General features: G+C 42.8%; 1 gene segment (V, D, J or C); it reads left to right on the forward strand.

The window, feature by feature from the left end:
* LOC118773780 overlaps window positions 1–8,161 on the forward strand; it is a 51,858-nt gene that overhangs the window by 40,868 nt on the left and 2,829 nt on the right.

Below are 8,161 nucleotides of genomic sequence, written 5' to 3' on the forward strand. Positions count from 1 at the left end.
TGTGAAGGAGTAGTCCTTCACCCAACCCAAGACTGAATGTTTAATGTTTATTGTTTAATTGTTAAATTGAGGATCCTCATTGTCTACTTCCCATCTTGTAAAATAAGCGCTTTACTCAATCAATTTACTGAAACAGGTTACATGTCTAATTGTTTTGTTAATTGTCTTTGAGAACCAGTTAATTGGTCACACCTGCTGTAATTAGATTGATTAAATACAGGTGTATGGCCACACAGAGTGGGAGTTCAGATTGCTGGAAGCCATTTTGTGTGCTGGAGGTTGTAGACTGGTTCTCCTGTGTTTGTGAGTTGTTTTTTTAAATAAATTATTATTATTTTTTTTATTATTTATTATTATTTTTCTGCTAATTCATGTGCAGAGTATCGGCCAGCTCTGTCACAGTGCAAAAGGGTTAAAGTGCAACAACAAGCAACAACAACTAGAGGTCACAAGCTACTTCAAATACCTCTAAGCCCCAAACGTGTAATGCAATATATTACATGGGTTAGTAGTTCTACAAATACATGTTAGTAGACTATTGTGAGAGTCATAACAAGATTTACGATATCGTGAATATCAGGTTACATAGACTCTTAACATGACGCCGTTGGTGCGCGAAGGATTACGTACTTCCGCTTACGCAGAGGACATCAGTTGAGTAAGTGGTCCTTCAATGTGGCCCAGGACACATTCGCATTCACACTGCTAAAAGAATGTGGCCATATGTGGCCCAGACCACCTCCGAATGTGGTCTAAGGCGATTGGATCTCAATGCGTCCTCAATGCGTCTTGCATGTTAATGCCAGTTGTGAACAGGGCCTGAGACTTACACAACTGCCCCACTGACACTGAGACCTACACCACTTACGCTGCCTCACTGTCCCAGGAGCCTCAGAGAAACAGGCTATTCAGTAAACTGTGTTGATGTAACATTGGGTTACTGTTGTACACAAAGAGGACTGATGCAGCAGAAATACTGAAGGCGAATGTTACTCACATCCGCTAAAGCTGGAGAGAATATCTTCTGGATGTTGTTTCTGTCTTCTGCGATTTATAGGGATGGGAATTGATAAGATTTTATTGATAACAATGCCATTATCGATTCTGCTTATCGCTCCGATTCTTTATCGATTCCCTTATTGATTCCTAATCAATTTTCTGTGTGGAAAAAAAAGTAGGCCTACACAGGTTTTCAGCATCAACGCAGCTGTTTTATTATCTCTGAGTCTGAACACAGTGTAGAATGTCTGCCTAAAAACATTTGAAGATGTTAAAATACATGATAATGCTCCTTTTCTTAAAAGCATATAACTTGGAAAACAAATATAAAACTGACTGATAAAATAAACAATTCTAACTAGCTAGCTAACTAAAACTGCGAGGCAAGTTGGCAATGACCACCAACACTGCAGCAATGACTATTATGGTTTGCAGTGTTTATGCCTGTTCCAACTGATCAAATGGGGAAAAAACAAGGGCTACTTTCGAGTCCCGAAAATAGTGGTAAACAAAGGGGAGAAGTTTAAAAAACTCGCACATAAACGGCGGCAGACATGGATCAAAAACCTCTGTCTTAAGTTTGGTGGAACAAAACCACACTGATACTGAGACCTACACTACTGCCCCACTGACACTAGGCGTGTTTCCAGTTTTACGGGGACGGGGCTGGTGGCGCGTGTCTCCATTGGCCAGGGCCGGCCCGCAACAAGAGTTTTCAGGAACCTTTACGGGGCTGAGGCAAGACCCTGCCTTAGGGTAGGTACTTTGCGCAGCCCTGAAAAAGTGCTGAGTGGGGCGTAGTGCTGACTCACTAGCTAGTAGTAGGATAGTTGCAAAGTCTACTGTCTTTTTAGCTGTCACCTTTACCTGTACAGTTATCTTGCTGGCTATCTGCATAGCTAGTGTAGTATTATTATTAAAAAAAATAATAATACTCAGTACTGCTATAATTAGAATACTTTTTGTGCAGATGATCGTCTCTACAGACTGTATTTGGTGTCATTGGCCTCCCCCTCAGCACCTGCAGTAGGTCCCAGCTGCAGCAGTGCAGTCACTGTGCAGACTGACTGAGGGAGGTTTTTGTACGGCTCTCTAACACTGTGTGAACACAACACCACTGTGGTAACTCTGACAGTAGTAATCTCCTGCATCTTCAGCCTGGACTCCACTGATGGTCAGAGTGAAGTCAATCCTGGATCCACTGCCACTGAATCGAGCTGGAGTCCCTGTGTAACGGGTGCTTGCATAACGGATCATGAGTTTAGGAGCTTCTCCAGGTTTCTGCAGGTACCACTGTAGGTAGTTGTTGTTGTACACAGCACTGCTGACTTTACAGCTCAGTGACACTGACTCTCCTGGAAGAACAGTTTTCACTGCAGGAGTCTGAGTGTCAGGGCACAGGCAAGGACTCAGGCGCGGACCACGAGAACTCCAGAATCCAGGCGTTTATTAACAGAGTCGTAGAACAAACAGGCAGTCCAAAACAGGCAGGGTCAAAATACCAGGAAGGCAGTCCAAACACAGTCAGGAATCAAAGCCAGGGACAGGCAGGGTCAAACCAGGTAGTCAGGAAGATCAGGTGAACAAGGCAGGACAGCAGGCAGGATCAAGGTCGAAGAGCAGGCAGGGTCGATTCAGGGAACAGCGATCAGGCAGAAAACACAGCAGGACCGAGACAGGTAAAAGCACACTGCAACGAACTGGCAACAAGACAGAGACAAGCAGGGTAGATATAGGGCTGGGCTGATGAGGAGATGGGAAGCAGGTGTGTAAGCAGGCAGGAGGGGATGATCGGGTGGGCGGAGACAGGGCGGAGAGTGGGGCAGGGCTAGAACACAAGGAAAACAAAAGCACATGGACAGGGAAAAACAAAACACAATAGCTAGGGGGCGGGAGCACTGACACTGAGTCACAGTGTACTGCCCCGCAGTTTCTGAAAGTATAGCAAAACAGACAACAGAATAAGGAAATTCATTAAATAGTTTGAGTAGGGCATTTTCAGGAACATTTCAATGTTAATTTCAAGGTGTAGAGTGGAATTATGCATAATAAACCTCTCTTACCTTGAGTGCAGAAGGCAACTGCCCAGATGAAGATAGTGATAAAAGTCATTGTTACTGTGGGTTCTTTGGCCATGAAGAACAGCTCTCAGTCATGAAGTGTTAAACTCACAGGACTATAAACACTCCCAGAGCACTGAAGCATGTGCTGCCAATGCAAAGTGTCTTCTCTATGCAAATGCTATTCCTGGGTACAGGTGGAGCTCTTAGGCAGGCAGTCAATTGTGATAAATTTTCTTACTCTTTTTCACACTGTAAAATACTGATAGTATTATATTATATCAGTATTTTATATCAGTATGCTTTTCTCTGGCACCGTGAGTAGCGTGCCATGACCCTACAGATCAGTCCAGTGCTACTGCAGAGACACTGAACAAACTACTGTCATACATTTATGCAGCACTATCATTTTTGTAGTATCAGTGTTATGACACAAATTCACATGTGCAGATCAAAATCAGTATCAATACAGGAAGTATAACAGGCACTGCTGGACTTCTTTCAGGATGGGCAGCACTGGCTGAAGCAGAGCATGCTGGGAGTTCCAGTGGGAGAGGGAGGAAACAGGCCGATTGAGGCTGGCAGCAGGATTGCTGCTTTCAGACTGCAGTCTGTACAGAGACTTGTCTGTTCCCAGAGCCATCGCTATAGAGGGACTTGGCCTTTAGTTTCTTTCACAGGGTGGGGAGGTTTGACAGACAGGTTTTAGAGTCCAGAACAAATCAGGGTGTCCTGTCAGTTTAACCAGCATTATATAGAACCATGCGATTAACATGACTCAGTCGGCCTGAACTGGATCTTAATGTGCATAGCTTAAGGTACAAAGCGGCATCTTACTAAATATTTGCATGTCTTATTACATGTTTGTTCAGCATAGCTGGAAGCACAGCTGTTGACTGTTTTATGTGTTACACATACTGATTCTTTGTGATGTTACAGAAGACCAAAGGGAATGTTGAGGATTCCATATGGAATGTGAATGCATAAAGGTTGTGGTATGCAAACTGATACTGATGTCTGCAAATTATATTCTCATGAATTGAATACTTATATTTATCACAAAGTGAGCAAATACTTATTACTGTGTGGGATCCACCTTTTGACAAGGTCCCAAAACCACTACTGTTATATTTGACTGCACTGCCACCTAGCGGCTATGGTGGATCAGAAAGAAGGGACTATTGGTATTTTGTGATTAGTGCATGTCTGCACCTTATATGGGGTAAACTGACATATGGAAGTTCTGGTATACAACACAGGCTCAGTACCACATTACACTCTGGGGATTTTTATGCCATGTTCAGAGATTCATCAGGATTGAGAAATATGAAAGAATGTTTTTAAAATTTAAATGTTATTTGATAAAATGACATGAGAAATATTCAGGGGAAAATAAGAGAAATTATAACAATGATTCTTGTCTCAATTTTATGTTTGCTTTTTACTGCACATTACATGGAGGCATTATTATACATGGTGAGCTACTGTATCTATTATTTATGTTACTTCGTCCACAGACTGTGCCTGATGTTATTGGCTTCCCCCTCAGCAATTGCAGTAGGTCCCAGCTGCAGCAGTGCAATCACTGTGCCGTCTGAGTGAGGGAGGTTTTTGTACGGCTCTCTAACACTGTGTGAACACATAGACACTGTTAGGGTAGTGAAAACTCTGACAGTAGTTATCTCTGAACTAAATAAGAAAACATTATCTCTTACTCTATGATATGGATGCTATCGCTATACAGGCTAAAGCTGGCAGTTTGCGGGTCGGGTTGGGTTCGGGTGGTTGATTAACGCATATTTTTGCGGGTTGGGCGGTGCGGATTGGCTCGCATAATGGGTCGGGTGGGTGCGGGTATTAAAAACCCTGACCCGGTGTCATTCTCTATTCTTGCAGGTCTGGCTGCTTCAGCTGAAGCTGCTTTGCTTGTGCAGGAAACAGTGAGGATACCAGAATTTCCATTTCAACAAAAAGGATTTGTGTTTGTGTAAATTAATCAAACAATGTAGACTGATTACACTAAAGCCGGTCACTGTGGCTACTGTTCCTACATAATTGAACTTTTAGAGGCCAATTTTAATAGTGTAAATGTTAGTCTCTGATGCAATGTGAAATGGAAAAAAGTGCACCTTTAAACTTAGGATACTGTAGTTTCCTCTAGGGTGATAACATTAAAGATGAAACCTTCTGATTTATTTATGTATTTATTTAATTATTTACATGTATATATACATTATATATAATTACTTTTTCTCATTAATTTCGGAAAAATACATTCTCATTAATCAACAAAGGACTCTGAATGGTCATGAGGAGGTGAGAATAATGAATGGTTATTATTTCAGGGAAAGACTTAACTAACTTTTCACAGGGATGGGATTCACAATTGAAATTACTGTTCTGTTTTACTGGGGCTCCTTCTCATGGATATTATGGTTTAGTCAGGAGGGGCTGGAATTTGTCACTGGGTGTTGCAGCCTTCTGCTTCCATACCTTTATTCTCATATACCTGTTATTATACCAGGTGGAAGATGAAAAATAGAAACACCCATAAAGTGTCACACAGTAGAGAGCTGGGTCACTGAATGCAGCCAGTATGATATGGAAACGATGGCATGGATATGGATATTCTGTCTTCTGATGAAATGAATGGACCCAGGCCATGCCAGCAAAATACACCCACTGAGTTCTCCTCTTGCAGCCATGCTGGCTCATAACATCAGAATTATACAGGCACAGTCTGCTTATATATACATGGTGAAAGGACTGCTGGGAAGAGGTCTGCATATTTCACACACCAGTCACAAAACACCACCTTCCCCCTCAGCACCTGCAGTAGGTCCCAGCTGCAGCAGTGCAGTCACTGTGCAGTCTGAATGAGGGAGGTTTTTGTACGGCTCTCTAACACTGTGTGAACACCCAGCTGCTACTAGGATTGTGTACACTCTGACAGTAGTAATCTCCTGCATCTTCAGCCTGGACTCCACTGATGGTCAGAGTGAAGTCAGTCCCAGATCCACTGCCACTGAATCGAGCTGGAGTCCCTGTGTGTTGGGTGCTTGCTATATAGATGAGGAGTTTAGGAGCTTCTCCACGTTTCTGCAGGTACCAGTGTAGGTAGTTGTTGTTGTACACAGCGCTGCTGACTTTACAGCTCAGTGACACTGACGCTCCTGGAAGAACAGTTTTCACTGCAGGAGTCTGAGTCACAGTGTACTGCCCTGCAGTTTCTGAAAGTCAGAAAACAAAATTAAAACAGTAAGTAAATAAATATGGTTAGCGCATGATTGATCAGTTTTATAAAGCAAATATTCATGAACTGAAACTTCTCATTGTAGATAATTTGATGGTTTGCAGTTTGTTAAATAAACAAATAAAACATGAACAATTGAACAAATGAACCCCTCTCACCTTGAGTACAGACAGTGAGTGCCCAGATGAAGATGGTGATAAAAGTCATTGTTGTTGTGGGTTCTGTTGTCATGAAGGACAGCTCTCAGTCATGAAGTGTTAAACTCACAGGACTATAAACACTGCCAGAGCACTGAAGCATGTGCTGCCAATGCAAAGTGTCGTCTCTACGCAAATGAAAACAGGACACATTGTAATAACTTCTTTGTTTTTATATAATCATTGTGTGGTAAAGTATTGAGTGAAACAGGCTTCACCTCAAGTCCACATTGGACAGACTTCTTCCTTTTAATGACCATTTGACAATTCACTCTACCAATGTTAATGAATTTGGCAACAATAATGCGCTAATGGGTCAAAAAAGCGCTCACATAAACACGTACAAATGAAGTCCCCTCTCCTGTCTTTTTCTGTAAAAAAAAAAATCACATATCATGTATTATGTATATGTATTATGGTTCTTATCTGAGGTAAGTGAATTGGGAAGATCTGAAATTCTTCTGGAAAAATAAATAGCAAACCAGCAAACACAAAAGGAAATTTGTTTATAACATATTGTACTTTTACCCTGTGATCTTAAAGGAGAGATCGGCCTGATGATTCTGTTGCCAACAACATTCCCTACAGTTTGAACAGAAGTTAACTCTGTTAACTCTGCACAGGGCACAGGACTATAAAATAGATGGAACAGTTACAGCAGTGAGAAAGTACTACTGCCCCACTGATACTGACACTTACACTACTGTCCCACTTACACTGAGACCTACACTACTGATCCTCAGATACTGAGACCTACACTACTGCCCCAATTACACTGAGACCTACACTACTGCCCTACTGATACTGAGACCTACAGTACTGCTCCACAGATACTGAAACCTACACTACTGGCCCATATACAATGAGATTTACAGTACATTACTACCACCCCAATACTGACACTTACACCAACTGTTAAAAGGGGCCACATCCCTTTGTCCACCCTACTGTTTGCCTCTGTTTGTGGACATCACTTCTACCTCTCACAGACCCTTTGTTTACAAACCAGCTGAAACCTGCCCAAACCGGTCCTGCTGCTCCCCTTATCAGCAGGACCCCCACAGGTAACCCGAGGCACAGGCACATCCCCAAGGACAGCCGCCAGGTCAGCTGTTGCCGTCTGACCTGTCATTACCCATTCGCCACCAATAAGAACCCCTACAGGGCCAAGGATTTTGGACAATATAAAAGTTGTGGTGACCACACCCACTTCTGTGCTGCACCAGCTCCTGTGGGGTGAAGAACTGGGGACAAAACTCCTGGAGACTGATTGTTGTGTTGTTGTGTGCGTCTTTGCCTCGGAAACCACACGCGCACACACACACACCTGACTGACTGACACACCACTGAGACAGCAACATTCTCCTGAACCTGGCACATTTCACCAACTGACAATGGGACCTACACTACTGCACAACTGACACTGAGACCTACACTACTGACCCCACGTACACTGAGAACTACACCACCGACCCCACAGACAATGAGACCTACACTACTACTCCACTGATACTGAGACCTACACTACATATGCTGCCTCACTGTCCCAGAAGCCTCAGAAAAACAGAGGCAATTCAGTAAATTGTGTTGATGTAACATTGGGTTACTTTTGAACACAAAGAGGACTGTCGATGCAGCAGTGGAAATACTGA

This window comes from Megalops cyprinoides, chromosome 2 (assembly GCF_013368585.1).
Source record: "Megalops cyprinoides isolate fMegCyp1 chromosome 2, fMegCyp1.pri, whole genome shotgun sequence".
Taxonomy (NCBI): domain Eukaryota; kingdom Metazoa; phylum Chordata; class Actinopteri; order Elopiformes; family Megalopidae; genus Megalops; species Megalops cyprinoides.